Here is a 22,649-nt window from a genome sequence, read left to right as displayed (position 1 = left end):
AGTCGGCATCGGGGTCGCGCGGTCGGGTTTTCTCGGGTTCTTTTGGCTCATCTCGCGAGGTTCGGCCTCCGAATTTTTACAAATTGACCCACTAAAAGTGTTGAAAATGTCATGCTTTCATGGACAATTACATTTTAATGGCTCAACAAACATGCCTTTTTGGGGGTTGGAGGGTTCAGAAGTGATGTTTTTTTTTTTTTTTTTTTTACGTAAGACTTCCACCAAGCATAACCACCCCAGAACCTCAACCTAAAAGGACAGTCTACTAGGAAATTTTCTAAATCAATATGTTCTATGTGGCCACACTAGTCTAAACACAGTATTCTGAGTACCGTATTTTCCGGACTATAAATTGTAATTTTTTTTCATAGTTTGGCCGGGTGTGCGACTTATAATCAGGAGCAAATAATATGCGAAATTATTAACACACTATCACTTGGTCATTAACACATTACTTACTGACTATAGTATAGTTGATCACGTTATTTTCACTTTTAACCGCATGAGGGCACACTCGGCCTGTGGAATAATTGGAGCCGCAACTGACAATGAGTCTTACGTCAGCGCCACATGTACTTCCAGAGTCAGCAGCAACGTTGTTTATAAGTGATACGGAGGACGAAGAATTCGATGGATTTAATGATTTGGAGTGACACGGATGGTTTGATACAATTTTTATTTATGTTAGTTATTTGATATATAGTTTATATATAGTTATATAGGCCTGTGGAATAACTGGAACCGCAACTGACAAGTCTGACGCCAGCGCTGCATGTACTTCCGGAGTCAGCAGCTGCGTTGTTTAGAAGTGAACACAAAGGACGAAGATTTCGATGGATTTAATGATTTGGAGTGACACGGATGGTGAAGGAATAGGGTCAAAATACAAAAAGTCCTGCCTAGCTACAAAAACAGATGTGCTCAAACATCATTGAATAAAGTACATAAGCAGACAAGTATATTCACATATTAAATCAATAAAAGAAACATTTTAAGCATATAATTATACCTACACACCAAATCAATAAAGACATAACTAGACATTTTTAATAAGTGGTAATGAGAAAGGTTTTTATAAACTTTATGATCTGATATATATTTCTGAGCACTTTGAAATAACAAATGTCTTTTGATATATTGCCTAAATAGCTTAATGACCCTTAAGGAAGTGTGTAATGCATGCCTGATGTTTTACTCTAAATCATGGACACGGACAGAGTCGTCTTGACCGTTCAGTACTTGATTGTATCTTATGTTTTGACTAATGCTAGACGCCAGTTTTTTATTACTACTGAACGCTCTGCACAGAGGGAAATATTTTGCCTAACAAAGAAAGAATGAGGTACGACAGTGTATGTCCAAGATTGGAGAAGAATGTTCACAGGAAAGTCACGTGGAGATAAAACCAGCAGATGCCAGAGGGAGCCAGCCAAGGACTCAGCCAAAGATGATCGCCAAGGCCGAAAGACGGGACGGAAGACAACAGCCCCCACACACACCGAATCGCCCATAACCAGCACCCACTCCCATGGCGAACTTGCCCCACCCCAAAGACTCATCACCCATCAATCTCGGCCTACAATGTGCAACTGAATATAAGCTGATCAAAGAACCTTAAACATTGCCTTTTCTGAATGGAGACTTTCTGCTCTTTAAGGGCCCAGCGCTGTATTGTACTTTCCTGAAAACAGAGCTTTTTGAACAAGAATTGTGATTGAGCTCAACCAACCTGTGTAAGTCTAATTTGTGCTTCAGTGTCTTAGCATTTTCCTAAATCTGAAGAAATCAAACGAGCACGCAGTGAGTAAATTGGATAACAGGTGATTGGCAATGGCTTTAGCCGGGAGGCGCAGATAACGCGCTCCCTAAATTGTGGACAAAATCCAACAATGGTTTGATAAACGTGTTATTTATTTTATACTTATTTGAATAACTGTTAATATGTTACGCCAGGCTTGTTCTCAGCTCATTTGTGTTCATGTAACGTTAGCATAGCGTATTGTTTAGCCTGTTGTTGCCTATTCATGTCTGTACTCCCAAAAATGCGACTTGTACTCCGGTGCGACATGTTTTTTGCTTCTTCTTTATTATGCATTTTTACAGCTGGTGCAACCTGTACTCCAGAGCGACTTGTAGTCTGGAAAATACGGTAATATTGCAGCACACACTAGGCTTGTGACAAGAACCAATAACCTCGTGCGGGCAGCCCCGGGATGACAGGCCAGGCGTGAGTCGTGCACCCATTGCAGGACGGACTACCGCAGGCCTTCAGGGACGAACAGGCAACCCTCCGGGCAGTTGCTGGGGCTGGGTTGATCGCACCAGGTGGCTTCCACTTGGCGCTCAATCTCCCATGAAAGAGATGCCACCCAAACCGAGCTTGGGAGGATAGTGGGAGGTGGACCCTGTCCCTCCTCCCCACCAGGAAACAAACGTGACAGGGTGTCCGCCTTCGCCTTACGGGAACCTGGTCTGTAGGAAAGAGAAAACTCAAACCGGTCAAAGAACAGAGCCCACTGTGCTTGTCTCGTGTTCAGTCTCTTGGCCGATCTCAGATACTCCAAGTTGCGGTGGTCGGTCCAGACAATGAACGGAGTGGTGGCACCCTCCAGCCAATGCCGCCACTCCTCCAGGGCCAACTTGAAGGCGAGGAGCTCCCGATTTCTGATACCATAGTTCCGTTCTGAGGCTGACAAGCAGTGAGAAAAGAAAGCGCACGGGTGGAGACGATCGTCTTGGCGGCTACGCTAGGACAGCACCGCCCCAACACCAACGTTCGAGGCGTCCACCTCGACCACAAACTGTCTGTCGGGCTCGGGAACTCGGAGGACGGGAGTGGATGTGAAACTCCTCTTAAGCTCCCGAAATGCCTGTTCTGCCCGTTCCGTCCATTTGTACGGGGAGGCGGGGCTGGTAAGGGCGGTGAGGGGTGCGGCCACCGTGCTGTATCCACCGATAAAGCGGCGATAAAAGTTCGCGAATCCTAAGAACTATTGCAGCCGCTTGCGTGCCTCGGGAACAGGCCATGACGTGACCGCTTGCACCTTCCCGGGGTCCATTTTGATGGATCCCTCACGCACTACGTAGCCGAGGAATTTGACAGAGGGGGCGTGGAACTCGCACTTCTCTGCCTTTACGTAGAACCAATTCTCCAGGAGGTGGCGCAGCACCGCCCGAACATGCCTGATGTGCTCAGGGAGCGAGCGGGAGAAGATGAGGATGTCGTTCAAATAAACGAACACGAATTTGTCCAGCATGTCTCGTAAAACGTCATTTATTAAGGACTGGAAAACCGCTGGGGCATTGGTGAGCCCAAATGGAACTACCAAGTTCTCGTAGTGTCCGCTCGGGGTGTTGAAAGCCGTCTTCCACTCGTCTCCCTCCCAGATGCGGATCAGGTGGTAGGCATTGCGAAGATCCAGCTTTGTGAAGATGGTGGCACCCTGAAGGCTCTCGAAGGCGGAAGAAAGAAGAGGCAGAGGGTATCGGTTCTTTATAGTGATTTCGTTTATTCCCCGGTTGTTGACGCACGGGCGGAGCGTGCCCTCCCTCTTCTTTACAAAGAAGAAACCCGCTCCAGTAGGCGAAGAGGATGGCCGTATGATACCGGCCGCCAGGGACTCCCGGATGTACTCCTCCATAGTCCTGCTCCGGAGCGGACAGGGAGTAGACGCGTCCCTTGGGAGGGGAGGTGCCGGGCAACAGATCGATGGTGCAATTGTTGGACCGGTGTGGGGGAAGAGAAGTGGCCCTGGCTTTACTAAAAGCCTCCTTGAGTTCGTGATACAACGCTGGGACATTGGAGATGTCGGCACTGTACCTGGGCGGGGCTCCAGAATGAGCTGCTGTCCTGGGAGGGAAAGAATTAAAAACTGGATGGTTTCATGGTGACTGCCGGAGAGCAGTAACTTAACTGGTTCCGTCGCGAAAGCCACCTCGCCAATCAGACGGCCATCAATGGCACGTGCGGGAATGGAGGGGCTCAGAGGCAGGAAGTCGATTCCCCACTGACGAGCCAGGCCAATGTCCATGAGCTCTGCCTTATGTGTAATAGAAAAGTTACCAAGCTATGTGTGCCATGTCTGCGCTCTGATGGAGCAACTATGTTTGTATAAATTAATATAAAATTAATCTAGAATTTATTGGTTGTCTGTCTCTGTGTGCCCTGCGATTGGCTGGCAACCAGTTCAGGGTGTCCCCCGCCTACTGCCCGATGACGGCTGGGATAGGCTCCAGCACGCCCGCGACCCCCGTGGGGACTAAGCGGTTCAGAAAATGGATGGATGGATGGATGGATGGATATTTAAACATTGCTGTTGCTCGCTTTTCAATATTTAATCCTCCATTGTAAAACAAAATGTAAAAATGAAAAAAAACAAAAAAAAACAAATGTAAAACGAAATGAATGGACAACTGCTCCTCAGTTGTTCACTGTAAATTTGAACTGGAGATCACTAGCGCCCCCTGCCATAAGGCGAGAGCACTTTTTTCGTTGCCTCCGTTGGATCTCTTGAAACACGACGTTACAGACAGATGACAAAAAACACTAGATATTATATACATCAGCTGAGTTACCAAAATTAGTTAATTATTATAATTAGTGTTTGAACACTTAAGCAGCGACATAGAGACAGACAGCAGTTCAGTCTAACTGCATAGCCTGTCAGCATAGGCAGCCGTGTGATTACACAATCCTCAGAGGAGGCAAGGCAGGAAGTTGCCTCCTGCGAGCGACTCGTCTTCGGTTTTAGCATAACTATAAAAATTCAGCGATTTTGGTACAAAATAATACAAAACTACTGAAATTAAAAGGAAAATGACTTAATATTATAAAGTTTATAATAAAAACAATTTGATGAATATGACAATCGAATTTGTTTTTTCCCCTTTTCATGATGGCAGGGGAGGGCACAGTAGAAAATTCAAAAAAGTGACCAAAATGATCCAGTTATAAAAGGCGCAAACACATCAAAATAGTCAAATAAACGTGAACATGTGTGCCGTGTCTGTGCTCTGATGGAGCAACTATGTTTGTATAAATTAGTATAAAATTAATATAGAATATTTAGACATTGCTGTTGCTGCCTTTTCAATATTTTATCCTCCATTGTAAAACAAAATGTAAACATGAAAAAAAAAACTTGATGAATGGACATACATTGTAATTTCTTTTGCTTTTACTCGAGATTTGCATTTAAAAATACAAGCTGACTAACTTTTGATGAGCTCAGTCGATTTCGTCTCTCTGATAATATCTGCCCCATCTTACTGAATATCCTCTCAGATGGGACAAATGTAGCCATAATGCAGTCTCTTTTTCATCACATGAGAAAATCTGGGATAAACCACACCTGTAATTTGCCACCAAGAGAGGGGGTTTGAACCTCGAGTTATAAGGGGCTCTTCCACAAAAGCACACACCTCCAGCATTAAATCCGCTAATGCATTACGAGAGCTGCTCATAAGATGCAGCTTTAGGAAGGACTCCCAGACTTCCCTCACCCCAGCCACTTCGTCCAGCTCATCCCGGGGGATCCCAAGGCGTTTCCAGGCCAGCTTAGAGACACAGTCTCTCCAGCGCGTCCTGGGTCGTCCCCGGGGTCTCCTACTGGCGGGACATGCCCGGAACACCTCCCCAGGGAGGCGTCCAGGAGGCATCCTGATGAGATGCCCAAGCCACCTCATCTGGCTCATCCCAACGTGGGAGAGTAGCGACTCTACTCCGAGTCTCTCCCGGATGACCGAGCTTCTCACCCAATCTCTAAGGGAGAGTCCGGACATCCTGCGGAGAAAACTCATTTCGGCCGCTTGTATCCGAGATTTCGTTCCTTCGGTCACGACCCATAGCTCGTGACCATAGGTGAGGGTAGGAGCGTAAATCGACCGGTAAATTGAGAGCTTTGCATTTTGGCTCAGCTCTCTCTTTACCACGACGGACCGGTACAGGGTCCGCATTACTGCTGACGCTGCACCGATCCGCCCTTCGATCTCGCGCTCCATCCTCCCCTCACTCGTGAACAAGACCCCAAGATACTTAAACTCCTCCACTTGGGGCAGGATCTCATCCCCGATCTGGAGAGGGCATTCCACCCTTTTCCAATCGAGGACCATGGACTCGGATTTGGAGGTGCTGACCTCATCCCGACCGCTTCACACTCGGCTGCAAACCGCTCCAGTGAGAGCTGGAGATCATGGCCTGAAGAAGCCAACAGCACCACGTCGTCTGCAAAAAGCAGAGACGCAATGCTGAGGTCCCCAAACCGGACCCCCTCAACGCCTCGGCTGCGGCTATAAATTCTTTCCATAAAAATTATGAACAGAATCGGTGACAAAGGGCAGCCTTGGCGGAGTCCAACCCTCACTGGGAACGAATCCGACTTACTGCCGGAAATGCGAACCTAACTCTGGCATTGGTGGTACAGGGACCGAACCGCCCTTATCTGTTGGCTCAGCACCCCATACTCCCGAAGCACCCTCCACAGAACCTCCCGAGGGACACGGTCGAACGCCTTCTCCAAGTCCACAAAACACATGTGGACTGGTTGGGCGAACTCCCATGCACCCTCGAGGATCCTGCCGAGGGTGTAGAGCTGGTCCACTGTTCCACGGCCAGGACAAAAGCCACACTGATCCTCCTGAATCCGAGGTTCGACCTCCCGACGGACCCTCCTCTCCAGCACCCCTGAATAGACCTTACCAGGGAGGCTGAGGAATGTGATTCCCCTGTAATTGGAACACACTCTCCGGTCCCCCTTCTTAAAGAGGGAATCCAACACCCCAGTCTGCCAATCCAGAGGCACTGTCCCCCGATGTCCACGCAATGTTGTAGAGGCGTGTCAGCCATGACAGCCCCACAACATCCAGAGCTCTTAAGAACTCCGGGCGGATCTCATCCACCCCCGGGGTCTTGCCACCGAGGAGTTTTTTAACTACCTCAGTGACTTCGATCCCAGAGATTGGAGAGTCTGCCTTGGAGTCCGCAGGCCCTGCTTCCACAATGGAAGGCGTGTCAGTGGAATTGAGGAGGTCTCCGAAGTATTCTCCCCACCGACTCACGACGTCCCAAGTCGAGGTCAGCAGCACGCCATCCCCACTGTAAACCTAGTTGACGTTGCACTGCTTCCCCCTCCTGAGACGCCGGATGGTGGACCAGAATTTCCTCAAAGCCGTCCGGAAGTCATTCTCGAAGGCCACGCCAAACTCCTCCCCTGCCCGGGTTTTTGCCTCAGCAACCGCCGAAGCTACGTTCCGCTTGGCCATCCGGTACCTGTCGGCTGCCTCCGGAATCCCGCAGGCCAAAATGGCCCGATAGGACTCCTTCTTCAGCCTGACGGCATCCCTTACCGCCGGTGTCCACCAGCGGGTTCGGGGATTGCCGCCACGACAGGCACCAATGACCTTACGGCCACAGCTCCGGTCGGCCGCCTCAACAATGGAGGCGCGGAACATGGTCCACTCGGACTCAATGTCCCCCGCCTCCCCCGGGACGTAGGTGGGAGTTGAAGCTCTTCCTTACAGGGGATTCTGCCAGACGTTCCCAACAGACCCGTGCACATGCAGCTACCTCTCTCTGTCCCACCCGAACGGTGTTTTATTCGTTTAGTTAGTGTTTGTCCGACAGTTTTATGTGTTCGTCTTGCCTTCCTACGTCGTGCTACAAGCAGGTTCTACTCGACATTGGCAAAAGCGAGTTTTGCAGCGTTCTGAACTTTGAAACAAAGACATTAAAGGAACTCGGACTACTCCGGCCTGAAACAACGCCGGACTCGCCTGCTACTCCTCCCCCGGATAGAAAGCGTCGGAGGCAGTGTGCGAGGAGGCAGAAGAGAGGCAAGCGCGGAGGCATCCGGCCCAGGCTAGCGGCCAACCAAACTCGTGTCTTCCATTCTTCTTGCAAATGTTCGATCGCTGGACAACAAAATGGATTACATTCGACTGGTGAGATCTACGAACCGGACAGTGAGTATTTGCTGTGTGCTCATGTTCACTGAGACTTGCTTGAGTGTCAACATTCCGGACTCTGCTGTGCATCTGGAGCAGCTAGTGTGCTATCGGGCAGACCGGGCCATTGTGAAGGGGGGGAATCGCGAGGAGGAGGAATCCGTGTCTACATCCGTGACGAATGGTGCCGGGACTTGGTAGTTGTATGAAAGCACTGCTCGCCACTGGCGGAGTTTGTGATCATTAAGTGCCGTCCTTTTTACCTGCCAAGGGAATTTACTGCGATTCTGCTAGTCGTGGTATACATCCCGCTTTCCAACATTGAAAGCGACAGGATCACGGCTCTTAGTGAGTTATACCAGGCTGTCAGTGAACAACAGACAGCGCACCCTGACGGTTTCATCGTCTTCGCTGGGGATTTTAATCATGCTAACCTAAAGTCTGTTTTTCCAAGGCTTCACCAGCATGCTAATTTTCCAACATGTGGTGACAGCTTCCTGGACCTGGTCTACACTACACATAAAGGGGCTTTCAAAGCCACCCCCTAACCCCATATTGGACTTTCTGACCATATCACTGTTATGCTTATGCCCGCATACAGACAAAGAGTGAAAGCATCCAGGCCGGCTCACAAGCGGGTAAGAGTGTGGCCTGAGGGTGCCTCTGATGCGCTTCGAGACTGCTTTGACACAACTGACTGGGAAATGTTTAAGCAGGCAGCCACTTGCAACAATCAGACGGACATAGAGGAGTATACTGACTCTGTTTCCTCTTACATCACGAAATACATTGATGATGTGACCCACACAAAATACATCGTCACTCGGGCTAACTGGAAGCCATGGCTGACAGGGGCTGTCCTCAGGCTGCTGAGGGCCAGGGACAAAGCCTTCAGAGCTGAGGATGAGGCTGGCATGAGAACAGCGAGGGGCGACCTGTCCCGGAGCATCAAGGAAGCGAAAAAGGGATTCTCTTGCAAGATTACCACCCACTTCAAAGACAGCAGGGATGCACGGAGCCTATGGCAAGGCATTCAGACCATCACGGACTACAAGCCCGTGCCGCAGAGCTGTGAGGGCAACATCCCTCTGCTCAACAATCTGAACTGCTTCTTTGCTCACTTCGACGCTCAGAACAGCACTTGCCCGCTGAAGACCCTTCCCCCTCCACACGAGCAGCCCCTGTGCCTCTCTGCCGATAGCGTGAGGATGATGCTTGCCGGTATCAACACCCGTAAGGCGGCGGGCCCAGACAACATCCCAGGTCGAGCGCTGAAGGACTGCGCTGAGGAGCTGATGGGTGTCTTCACGGACATCTTTAACATTTCCCTGCAGCAGGTAATCGTCCCATCATGTTTCAGGCTGCCACCATCGTACCTGTGCCGAAGAAACCTGGTCCATCCTGCTTCAGTGACTACCGCCCCGTGGCACTGACACCGATCATCATGAAGTACTTTGCGCAGCTTGTCATGGAGCACATCAGATCCATTCTACCCCCACCATAGACCCCTTCTAGTTTGAGTACCGAGTCAAACGGTCCTCTGAGGATGCCATCTGCTCTGCCCTCCACTCAGCCCTCACCCACCTGGAAGAAGGGACTCGTATGTGAGATTGCTGTTTGTGGACTTCAGTTCTGCATTCAACACCATTGTACCACAGCGACTCATCTGCAAACTTGACAAGCTGGGCCTCAGTACCTACCTCTGCAACTGGCTACTGGACTTCCTCTGTCAGAGGCCTCAGGTAGTACGTGTTGGCGACAATATCTCCGCCAGCATCACGCTGAGCATGGGGGCCCCCCAAGGCTGCGTGCTCAGTCCGCTGCTCTTCACCCTGCTGACGCATGACTGCACTGCAACTTACAGCAGCAACCGTGTGCTGAAATATGCCGACGACACGACTCTGGTGGGTCTCATCACCGAAGCCGACGAGACTCAATACAGGTCGGAGGTCGACCTTCTGGCCACGTGGTGCAGGGACAACAACCTCCTGCTGAACGTCAACAAGACCAAGGAGATTGTTGTTGATTTCCGGAAGGGTCACACCCAACACCTGCCACTGACCATCAACAGTGCTGTGGTGGAGAGAGTGAGCAGATTCCAGGGGGTGCACATCAGTGAGGATCTCTCCTGGACCACCAACACTGCATCACTGGCAAAGAAAACTCAGCGCCCCCTGTACTACCTGTGGAAACTCAGGCGAGCAAGTGTTCCTCTGGCCATTATGACCACATTCTACCGTGGCACCATTGAGAGCATCCTCTCCAGTTGTATCGCTGTGTGGGGTGGTAGCTGCACTGAATACAACATGAAGGCCCTGCAGCGCATAGTGAACACGGCTGGTAAGATTATTGGTGCTTCACTCCCCTCCCTGAAGGACATTTACACCTCCCATCTCACCCACAACGACCATGATTCAGCTTCATACTCCAGGCTGTTAGGATCCTGAACATTCTCCCCCCTCCACCCTCGGCTGCATAACGTCCTGTTCTTTTGCGCTATATTCTGACTGTCTGCTGTATGCACACTTGCTCCATTTTTGCTCCTTATTTATTATGTTATTTGTTTATTTATTATTTATTCAAAGCTCTTATTTATTCATTGTTTCTGCCTTCTTGTTTTTACTTTTTGTGCTGTTTACTTGTATGTATATTGTGTACTATGTCTTGTCACCGTGCGATAGTGGGAAACGTAATTTCGATCTCTTTGTGTGTCTTGACATGTGAAGAAATTGACAATAAAGCAGACTTTGACTTTGACTTTGACTCACAGAACGTTTGGGTCTGCCAGGTCGGACCGGCATCTTCCCCCACCATCGGAGCCAACCCACCACCAGGTGGTGATAAGTTGACAGCTCTGCCCCTGTCTTCACCCGAGTGTCCAAAACATGTGGCCGCAAATCCGATAACAGTGACCCGTGTCCGGGCGAGGGAAAACGAAGTCCATTTGTCTTTTTCGTCATAAGGGGCTTGGGTGAGCCGTGCTTTGTTTGGCCCCTCACCTAGGACACTTTTGCCATGGGTGACACTACCAGGGGCATGAAGCCCCGGACAACATGGCTCCTAGGATCATAGGGGCACGCAAACCCCTCCACCACGATAAGGTGACTACTCACGGAGAGGGACTCCAGGTTTAATAACAAGGAAATGGGTGAAACTGGGAGAATACAAACCACATTGTATAATCAGTCATACAAACTAAATGAATTAAATCAATATGAAATCTATGAATTAGTGAATCATTATTAACATATTTATTACACATGAACACATTGACTACGGCCACAATAGGGCGACAGGAGAATGACTAACGTTAGTCATGAAACTCAATGTTAACCGACATGACGTTCGCTTTCCCAACAGATCGTCTAACATCACAGAAAACTATAATAATAATAATAATAATTTCAGAACTCAAAGGATGTATTTCGATACATAATAACTTTTTTGTCTACACTGTTTGTACTATGTGTCCTCTCTGCATCCATTGCAGCCTGGTCACCCGAGAAAAGGGACCCTCCCATCTGTGGTCTCTTCTCAAGGTTTCTCATTTCCCCTAGCTGGAGTTTTGAGTTTTTCCTTGCCCTCTTGGGAGTTTAAGATCAGGGCATGTTTGAGAATATCTTCCATTTTTCACATGTCCTGAGTGTTGTCACCTAAATGTTGAACAGAGGCTGGGATTTACCGAAGTCAAATTCCTTGTTTGGCACGCTCAAACATGGTGAATTAAAAAACTCTTGAATCTTGAATCTTATACAAAGGTACATACCAACGGTGCCTTGTATAACACAAAATGTAGGTAGTAGTTTTGCCGAACTGCAGGAGAGAATAGAACAAGCAGCGTTTGCTTTCAACACCGTACTAACATGCGCTTACTTCCTGATTATAGTCACGTGACCTACTCTGTTAGAGATTTGCTCACTCCAACTTATTTTGCAAGAACCACACGGGAGACAGGCAAGTACTTTTAGACACCTGCAGGTGGAGAGTTCACTCGCTCCAGAATGAAGTCTGGCTCTCCCAACTGCAAGGACATATTTATTAAGAGAAAGAGTGGGGGTAAGAGTAGACTGAATAGGAAGCCCTTGTGCTCTAGTCAAAACATATCAGGGGATGTTTTACGACCTTGTGTAGGATGAGACAAGGTAGGTTATTTATTACCGGTTGCATTCCAACATAATCATACGATAAGGATAATTTGAAAAACCCTAACATACTCCATCATAACACTGATCACAGACTACAAAGACATGACACTCCCCATCTGGCATTTTGCCACAACCTTAAAGGTCCATCATACAGTTCTTACTGTTTCTCATCAGGGGCAAGAAGGAGAAGGGACGCTGGTACAGTTTTGTCCCGCCTGTCTTGGAGACCTTGACCTCAACTTTACATACCATGCCATCGTTGCTGGGGAAGACCTGAGTAATCAGTCCCAGAGGCCACTCGTTTCTCACGACCTGATTGTCTTTGAGAAGGACAAACGTTTGGGCTAGATGTTGGACTTGGCGCCACTGGGACTTGTGGAGGTCTTTGATCCAGTCACCGACTGGGGTTGAAGGTACATTCACCTTCTGGGTGAGAAGGGTTGTGTCGCTGTATAAGGTAGTCTCGTCTAGTTGCATGTCGATCTCTGAGGACATGAGTTCCGCAAGTTCCACTACAAGAACCGCTGCGCAGAGCTCGAGTCTTGCCACTGTGTGCTCGGGGATGGGGGCCAGCTTAGCCTTACCCATAACGAAGCCCACGTGGATGGTGTCCTCTGCATCTGTTAGCCTAAGATAGGCTACATCACTGATTGCTTTAGTTGAGGCGTCGCAAAAGACGCATAACTCTCTGCGTGACATTACTGAGAGAGAGATCTCTCCGTAGGTCCGAGGTATCTGGAGGGTGCCAAGGTCGTCTAAAGAAGACCGTCATGTGATCCACATCTCTTCCATCTCTTGTAGGAGAGGCGAGTCCCAGTCACTATGATCCTTTGTTAGTTTACTGAGAATGTCTTTGCCTTGGATGGTGACTGGGGCGATGAATCCAAGAGGATCGTAAATGCTGTTCATGCTAGATAGGATGCCTCGGCGGGTGAAGGGTTTCTCTTCGTTGCCTAACTTGAAGGTGAATGTGTCGGACATTAGGTCACAGTTGAGACCCAAGCTGTGCTGCATGGGAAGTGCATCGGAACCGAGATCGAGGTCTTTGAAGTCTGTAGCGTGATCTCAGGCTGGGAAGGCCTCCATTACTTCTCTATAGTTTGAGGCGATTTTATGCAGTCGCAAGTTTGATTCTGAGAGAGTGTCTTGCGGTCTCTTGAGCAGGTCCACTCCCGCTTCCACTGTAGGGAACGACTTCAAGCCATCATCCACATAAAAGTCCCGTTTGACAAACTGTTTGACGTCAGGGTCCCCATTCTCTCTGCTCTGCCGGAAGCAGTAGATGGCTACCGCAGGGGAGGGACTACTCCTGAATACGTGGACCCTCATGCAGTACTCGATAATGTTTTTGTATGGGTTGTTGTCCCGGAACCACAGGAACCTCAGGAAGTTGCGGTCCTCTTCCTTGACGAGGCAACAGTGGAACATTTGTTCGATGTCCGCAGTCACTGCCACAGCCTTCTTTCGGAACATGAGCAGGGTATTGTTAAGGTCAGGCCCGGTCAGCAGAACATTATTCAGTGAAACTCCTCCATGCTGGGCGCTTGAGTCAAACACCACACGGATGTTGCCGGGCTTCTTTGGATGATAAACGCCGAAGGTTGGCATGTACCAACGCTCTTCGTTCTCTTTCAGAGGAGGGGCCACTTCTACGTGTTTGTTCCGAAAGACCTTCTCCATGAAGGTGAGGAAATGCTGTTTCATCGCTGGTTCCCTTTCAAGACTCCGTCTCAGTAATGAAAGTTGATTTGTGGCCTGGACTTTGTTGTCAGAGAGGCAACGCCTTGGTGACTTAAATGGAAGCGGGGCCACCCAGCTAATATCTTTTTCTTTCTTTAGGTTCCTTTCCATGATGTTCAGGAACAAGAGGTCTTCAATGGAGGGAGCCACCTTATTATCATCCTTTGTTTGTTGAAACACTGTAGAACCCAGCTGGTCGGTTTCTCTGTTGCCGGCAAGTTTCTCTGTCGACTGTGGCTTAGGATGATTGGTGCCTTGGAATTGACTGTACCTCTCTTTCACCTGAAAGACGTTCGGGCAGGGTTCGAAGATGGAGGGGCGTTTCTGCTCTGTAGTCCTTGTTAGGGTTTTTCAAATTATCCTTATCGTATGATTATGTTGGAATGCAACCGGTAATAAATAACCTACCTTGTCTCATCCTACACAAGGTCGTAAAACATCCCCTGATATGTTTTGACTAGAGCACAAGGGCTTCCTATTCAGTCTACTCTTACCCCCACTCTTTCTCTTAATAAATATGCCTTTGCAGTTGGGAGAGGCTCCAGATTTCATTCCTGTAGCGAGTGATCTCTCCACCTGCAGGTGTCTAAAAGAACTTGCTTGTCTTCCGTGTGGTTCTTGCAAAATAAGTTGGAGTGAGCAAATCTCTAACAGTCCTGGTATACAGGGCCCCTGTTTATGGTGTCAGGCTTGTGAAACCCTCCCAAACACACATTTCCGACGATCACCCATCCAAAGTCGAGTTTCTGGGCGAATGGAGCATCTCTTGGACCGTTCACTTGCTTGCGGACTTTTTGGGCCGTGATGATGTCTCGCCTAAGGAGAAGCATTATGGGAGTGCTCTGTTCAAGTTCTGGGATGAAATGAGCGATTGATTTCAGGTTGGATGCAGCATTCGGAGTTGGTATCTCGGATCTGTTGTTTGGGATGTCGTTACATTCTACAAGACTTGGTAGGAGAAGCCTAACTTTGCCGTCCATGGATTCAATTTGGTAGCCCAAAGCTCTTCTCCCCATGGTTTCTGTCACTCCAGAGCATGTGCGGAGAGAGTATGGAGAAGGGGGTCCTTGGACATTGACACCTTTTTCAATAAGGTGCCCCCGGCTTCCCGGTAACGGGTTTGTCTTAGCCGGGTTCAGAGATTCGTCCGTAATCTAACCACCCGAGTTAAATTAACTCCACCGGAATCAATCTAATTTCTGTACGACGCCAATCCCTCTCAAGTCACCTGAAGCTCGAGCCGAGTAACTCAATTCGAGGCAAGACTTCGAAGTGACCGCATCGTATTGATGGCTCCCCGCTACTGTTTGAAGTTTTTATTATGTTACGGATATTTTTAGATGTCTTTGTTAAGACCTCAGGGATTCGTTTGTATAGCGCACCCTAGCACTAGTTTTGCCGAAGTAAATGTTGATATGGGTCCGTTACACTTGGTCGCTCAAGCAGCGAGCCGACCAACTTGTTTATCCGAAAGAGAATTGAATTAATAAAAGTGTGACCATAATAGCATTTAAGAAGAAAGTTAATGCACTTTACATTATTAATTTTAACTTCTTATACGTAGATCCAGCACTTAACTGTCGGAGTGCTTCAACCCACTCGATCGCTTTAAAAAGATTAATAACTCTCTCAAAACGAACCAAAATGTCCTACTCTAATTAGATTTGCCCTGTAATTAATTTGGAAGAAAAGTCTATTTTTCGATCGTGTCTTATTTAACTTTTGACGCGGCCCGACAAAGTTAGAAACCCGTCGGACAAAAAATACTTTTATCCGTCACCAACTCAAATAATCTGATTTAACCACCGTCGTTATTTTATTTAGAGGAAGTACATTTTCAAACGAATTAACATTTAACGAAATTCATTCTTCCTTTAAATAATTACGAAGGCTATCCAATTCTTTAACATGTACGGAGTGACTTTTTACGCGACCCGTCAAAAAGGGAAACGGGCCTGCGCCCTCCAAAGAATTAAATTACTTTAAATTCTACACCAAACAATAATCCGATCCAAACACTTCCGTTAATTTATTCAGACGAAGCAAACTTTCAAACGGACTGAAATTCACTCGTATCTCAAATAACTACGAAGGTTATTCAATTCTCTAAAATTGTCTGATGTTACTTTTATTTATTACGGTCCTATGTTATACCATAATAACCACCCGCTCATTAATCAAATTTGTCAAATCAACCCCAAACAATCGATTGCACATTCCGTACAGATCAGCGCACAACGAAGTAGATGAATATACAAAACACTTTTATTGAAGAAACATGAAATAGAATTACAAATCTCAATTACTCCAGAAACCGAACAATTTCACTCACTGATACCCGTGCTAATAAAATCATTCAATTCCAGAACAATTCGATTGCAAAACACAGTTCATGAAAGAGGGAAAAGGTAGATACCAGTTGGGTGCTATTTTTGGTGGAAGCAAAGTCGAGTGATCAGTTCGATCTTACTTCTAAAATCCAAATTAGAGAAACAGGTTGGCCTCGAGGGGACCGACAACCCGATGGCTATTCCCCCCCCCCCCTCGCGTAGATACAGAAAGTCGTTCCACTCACCTAGTTCCTCATGCAAAGTTGTCCAGTCCAATTCTTTTGAGTAAATCCAAGTTAATCCAAGTAACCGATCCTGCGTCTCACACAAAGATCCCGGGACTTTGGAAAAAATCTTGAAACTCCTTCGGGCTTCTTCACGTATGAGCGCTCTTTGGGGGAAAAAGCCCCATAGCTGCCCCTGCAGGACTTTTTATAGACTTCTCTGTCCCCCCCCCCTTTCTTTCTTCTATACCCTCCCTATAGGGTAAGATTGCCCAGTTTTCCCACGCCCCTATAGAATAAAATTGGTCAGTTTTCCCACGCCTCCTATAGGGTAAGATTGCCCAGTTCTCCCACGCTCGGACACCTGTTCCCTTCAGCAGCTGTTTCCGCCCACGCATTACTTTCCACCAAGTGTACAGCTAGCCCCTGGTAAAACCTTTCACTTCCTCTTTTCTTCACTTCCTGTTTCATGAGGATAACTCTTCAAAGTTACACTTCAATTAACTTTGAAATAAAAATCCAAACCTTTGATCTATTTCTTTAAACAATTTATATCACGCCACTACTCTCACAGTGGCGGGCCCCTTGATCGAATTGACTAACAATATTGCTTTAAGCTGTTACAGAATACATTTTAGCCAAGCAAAGAAATCAAAAAGTAAAAATCACATTTGTACTTCTCCAAACAATTTATGTCACGCCATTATTCTCACAGTGGCGGGCCCCTTGATCAAATTGACTAACAATATTGCTTTAAGCTGTTGCAGAATACATTTTAGCCAAGCAAAGAAATCAAAAAGTAAAAATCACATTTGTACTTCTCCAAACAATTTACGTCACGCCACTATTCTCACAGTGACGGGCCCCTTGATCGAATTGACTAACAATATTGCTTTAAGCTGTTACAGAATACATTTTAGCCAAGCAAAGAAATCAAAAAAGTAAAAACCACATTTGTACTTCCATGCGTGACTCTCAATCCAACACCGTGTTCCTGTTTTATTTCTATTTTTACTAGCTTAGCTTACTTTGGCCCCTTTTTTGTCTCATGTTTCGGTCTGGCGCCATCTTTTGGACATATTTGGAATTTCGACTCTACCAATTTATTCCTGTGAACAATCCATATTTACCCTTTACACCATCTCTTCTCCCCATGTTACATGACAAGGTGTCGAAGAACTCGGAACGAGCCAAGGATCTGTTGCTGTGTTCATCGATGATTGCGTAGACCTTTGTCGCTTTCCTATGATGGTTGACAGGGTAGATCCTGACAAGGCATATTTTAGAGCATGATCTGTTGCTCTGATCGCCACCGCAGACATCGGTGCTTTGCTTGTGACCTCTGAAGGAGCTGTAGGGGCTAGCTCCCCGCCATGCTCTGTAGTGGGAGCTGGCTCCTTGGTCTGCGATACTGGTCCAGGGTGAAGTGCAGAGTTATCGTTCTCACTCCCGCATTCAGTACATGTGGTTGTATACTTGCAGTCCTGGGCCATGTGCTTAGTAGATGTGAGACATTTAAAGCAGATTCTGTGCTCTTTCAGGAACGCTCTCCTCTCTTCTATGGGTTTTTCCCGGAAAGCCCGACATTTCCTTAATAGGTGAGGCTTTTTGTGAATAGGGCACTGGCGATCGGGGCTCTCGGCTCCAGCGCTGCGCCCCGCAGCACCGACGTCCGTCTTGTGGACTGAGATCTCCCTTTGTCTGTGCATTTTCGTGTTCTTGCTTGGGTCAGGAATGTCCGTTTGGCTAATGGCCGAGAAGCTTGGGTCATTCATGATTTTAGCCTGATGGAAGATGAAGTCCACGAAAATTCCGAAGGGGGGGAATGAAACTCCATAACATTGTTTGTAGCTGAATCCGATAGTCTGCCACTCCTCTTGCAGGCTAAAGTGCAGCCTGTAAACCAGGGGACTTATTCCTCTGGGTGTGTCTCGGGACTGAAGGCCTGGAAGGGTTCCGTCTGCCTTGGCTGCTCTTAATTCCCTGATACGCTTTGCATGCTCTCCCGACTCTTTCTTGAGCCACTTGACCAGTAGATCCATCTCCTCGCTGGGAGTGAGATTGAGTCCTCTCACTGCGTTTTGAAAGGACAGTCACCAAGCTCTGTAGCTTGCAGGCTTGTCGTTGAATTGAGTCATACCTGGAGTGACCAGCTCGTGAAATATCTGACAATGTCATTGATACCTGATTGGTCGTGCTGGTTGCTTTGGGGTGTGTAGTTGGGCACGGTAGGACATGATGGACCCCGGTATCTGGGTGTAGCTGTATATGTGCCCTGATGACCCTGTGTATTTCTTGGTATAAGAGATGTGATAGGGCAGGGGTGGGCAAACTTTTTGACTTGCGGGCCGAATTGGGTTCTAAATTTTGACCGGGGGGCCGAACCAGGAGCAGTTGGATGTAGTGTTTGTGTGAAGTAATATAAACGAGGTTTTGGCCTTTAGTAGGTAGTAAAGCGTGGATATTCAAAAAAAGTTTTTTGAAAACAAATGCATTTATTAACAGCATTAAAAAAAAATCCCTAAAAAACTGCTATCAGTGATTCCCATAAAATACGACACTGTTATTATGAATAACAGTCTCCATCACTTCAGTGTCTGCAGGTCAGATTAATGAAAGATGTTTATCTTATGAGATCACATCAAACGGCAAACATTCTGACCAAATATATCATCTTGAAGAATCGGTGAAAGCATACATCCAAATAAAGTAATCAAAACGGCAACACGGTGAGGGGTATCTGAAAATTAGAGCAGAGTTTTAACTCACAAACACCTAATAACAGAGGTGAGGAAACGGGAAACACTTCCTTAAAGTAAGCCTTAAGAACTTTACAGGTTAAGATTAGTCACAAACAGGTGGCGCACCAATGTCCTTGGGCATCCTGCATTGTTTGAAAATGAGAATGGTCGCTAGTTTCAATCCCTGCTATTTGTACAGATCATATTAAAAATGCATTTTTTTTACAACAAACTTGAAAGCCTCCCTTTCATTTTCAGTGGTCTCCCTTTTTTTGCTAGTGTGCCATAGTCTGGAGTAAAATTTGTTGTGGCAATTCTTAGGAAAGATCCGAGGTGTTGGTCCGTTTACCTAGATCTGTGACGAGTTGATGTTGATGTTTATGTGGCTGAACGTCACGTCGCGTACGTCGAGCCAAATTGGCCACTCTTTTGAAACACTCGGCACTCAGTGTCCACCTTGCTTTTCCTTGGGCGACTCATTTTAATGGAAGCATTCCAGGGGAAGGTTTGTGGGTGGCTTTAGCGTAAAACTGTATCCGAAAGCTCGGCGCGCAAATTACAAGAATGCTGTCGTCACAGCCCACCCTCTAAATTCGGCACTGAGACAAATAGAGCGCGAGTGCGCCATTTCCGTACTACTGAGTACGTACACGCACTTGTGAGTGTGCACCGAGCTTTCTGACACGGCTTCCGGTAGTAAATGCGCAGGCGAGTGGTTCCCCATCTACTGGGGAAACGCAGTCATTGCAGGCAAAATGACCGAGAAAAAAAAAAAAAAAAAGTTTAACAATACAATTCATTTAGCGTTGGGGGGCCGGATTAAACGGTCCCGTGGGCCGGATGTGGCCCGCGGGCCGTAGTTTGCCCATACCTGTGATAGGGGCATGTTGTTGTGGCCAATGAGTAGTCTGTTCGCCGGTGTATAAGTGAGGTTGGCATCGGCCAGACCATTCTCTGATATGGGCCGTGGAGCTGTAATAGACTTACCTGTCACAGTATCTGCACGTAGATATGAATCGTCACCTTGTGGGGGAAGATAAGATGCTGATCTACGTGTAGCCATCTTGCCTTGTTGTGAGAGTGTAGATGTGGTGCCATTGTTGGCTCTGTGAATCGCTGTCCAGGCAGCGTTCGCTTTCAACACCATATTAACATGCGCTTACTTCCTGATTCTAGTCACGTGACCTACTCTATCGTAACACTGATCATAGACTACAAAGACATGACAGGTGTAGAATAACAATCCTGCATTCCTGTTATAGGGTGACAATGACTGTACGACATCGCCAAGCTCGGTTATATGTGACATGTGTGAAGGCCATCGCCTTCACACAATAATAATAATAATAATAATAATAATAATAATAATAATAAAAAAGTGAATGGTGTAGAATAACATATGAGTGAAAACCATTGCCTTCACACAATAATGAGGATTGGTGTAGAATAACATATGTGTGAAGGCCATCGAAGGGGCTCACAACCCCCTTATGATGAATAAAATAAATGGATTGCGTTTTCCCTCGCCCTGACGCGGGTCACTGGGGCCCCCCTCTGGAGCCAGGCCTGGAGGCGTGACTCGAAGGTGAGCGTCTGGTGGAAGGGCCTTCGCCCATTGGGCCCGGCCGGGCACAGCCCGAAAAGGAAACGTGGGTCCCCCTTCCCATGGGCTCACCACCTGTGGGTGGGGCCAAAGGGGTCGGGTACAGTGTAAGCTGGGCGGCGGCCAAAGGCATGGACCTTGGCGGTCTGATCCCCAGCTACAGAAGCTGGCTCTTGGGATATGGAATGTCACCTCTCTGGCTGGAAAGGAGCCCGAGCTGGTGTGAGAGGCAGAAAAGTTCAGACTAGACATAGTCATACTTGCCTCCACGCACAGTTTGGGTTCCGGTACAAGCCCTCTCGAGAGGGGCTGGACTCTCTTCCACTCTGGAGTTGCCCACGGTGAGAGGCGTCGAGCAGGTGTGGGTATACTTATTGCCCCCCAGCTGGGCGCCTGTACATTGGGGTTCACCCCGGTGAACGAGAGGGTAGCCTCCCTCCGCCTTCGGGTGGGGGGATGGGTCCGGACTGTTGTTTGTGTGTATGCACCAAATGGCAGCTCAGAGTACCCACCCTTCTTGGAGTCCTCGGAGGAAGTGCTGGAGAGCACTCTTTCTGGGGACTCCATTGTTCTACTGAGTGACTTCAATGCTCATGTGGGCAATGACAGTGAGACCTGGAAGGGCATGATTGGGAGGAACAGCCCCCCCCGATTTGAACCCGAGCCGTGTTCTATTATTGGACTTCTGTGCTCGACACGGATTTTCTATAATGAACACCATAATCAAAAATAAGGGTGTCCATGTGTGCACTTGGCACCAGGACACCCTAGGCCACAGTTCGACGATCGACTCTGTAGTTGTGTCATCGGATTTGCGGCCGTATGTTTTGGACACTCGGGTGAAGAGAGGGGCGGAGCTGTCAACTGATCACCACCTGGTGGTGGGTTGGCTCCGATGGTGGGGGAAGATGCCGGTCCGACCTGGCAGACCCAAATACTCTGTGAGGGTCTGCTGGGAACGTCAGGCAGAATCTCCTGTCAGGAAGAGCTTCAACTCCCACCTCCGGCAGAGGTTTTCCCACGTCCCGGGGGAGGCGGGGGACATTGAGTCTGAGTGGACCATGTTCCGCGCCTCCATTGTTGAGGCGGCCGACTGGAGCTGTGGCCGTACGGTCGTTGCTGCATGTCGTGGCGGGAATCCCCGAACCCGCTGGTGGACACCGGCGGTAAGGGATGCCGTCAAGCTGAAGAAGGAGTCCTATCGGGCCGTTTTGGCCTGCGAGACTCCGGAGGCAGCCGACAGGTACCGGATGGCCAAGCGGAACGTGGCTTCGGCGGTTGCTGAGGCAAAAACCCGGGCATGGGAGGAGTTTGGTGAGGCCATGGAGAATGACTTCCGGACGGCTTTGAGGAAATTCTGGTCCACCATCCGGCGTCTCAGGAGGGGGAAGCAGTGCAACGTCAACACTGTTTACAGTGGGGATGGCATGCTGCTGACCTCCTCAATTCCACCTACACGCCTTCCATTGTGGAAGCAGGGCCTGGGGACTCCGAGGCGGACTCTCCAATCTCTGGGGTCGAAGTCACTGAGGTAGTTAAAAAACTCCTCGGTGGCAAGGCCCCGGGGGTGGATGAGATGCGCCTGGAGTTCTTAAGGGCTCTGGATGTTGTGGGGCTGTCATTGCTTACACGCCTCTACAATATTGCGTGGACATCGGGGACAGTAACTCTGGATTGGCAGACTGGGGTGTTGGTTCCCCTCTTTAAGAAGGGGGACCGGAGGATAGGTTCCAATTACAGGGGAATCACACTCCTCAGCCTTCCTGGTAAGGTCTATTCAGGGGTGCTGGAGAGGAGGGTCCATCGGGAGGTCGAACCTCGGATTCAGGAGGAGCAGTGTGGCTTTTGTCCCGGCCGTGGAACAGTGGACCAGCTGTACACCCTCAGCAGGATCCTCGAGGGTGCATGGGAGTTCGCCCAACCAG

At 48.3% G+C, this 22,649-nt stretch overlaps 1 protein-coding gene across 1 annotated transcript in view; it reads right to left on the bottom strand.

The window, feature by feature from the left end:
* The window catches only part of LOC137839856 (small ribosomal subunit protein eS21-like), a 132,614-nt gene that overhangs the window by 3,668 nt on the left and 106,297 nt on the right, over window positions 1-22,649 (bottom strand). The window lies entirely within an intron of this gene.

Source organism: Syngnathus scovelli, unplaced genomic scaffold, assembly GCF_024217435.2.
Source record: "Syngnathus scovelli strain Florida unplaced genomic scaffold, RoL_Ssco_1.2 HiC_scaffold_23, whole genome shotgun sequence".
Lineage (NCBI taxonomy): Eukaryota > Metazoa > Chordata > Actinopteri > Syngnathiformes > Syngnathidae > Syngnathus > Syngnathus scovelli.
This window is presented reverse-complemented; position numbering and strand designations above follow the sequence as displayed.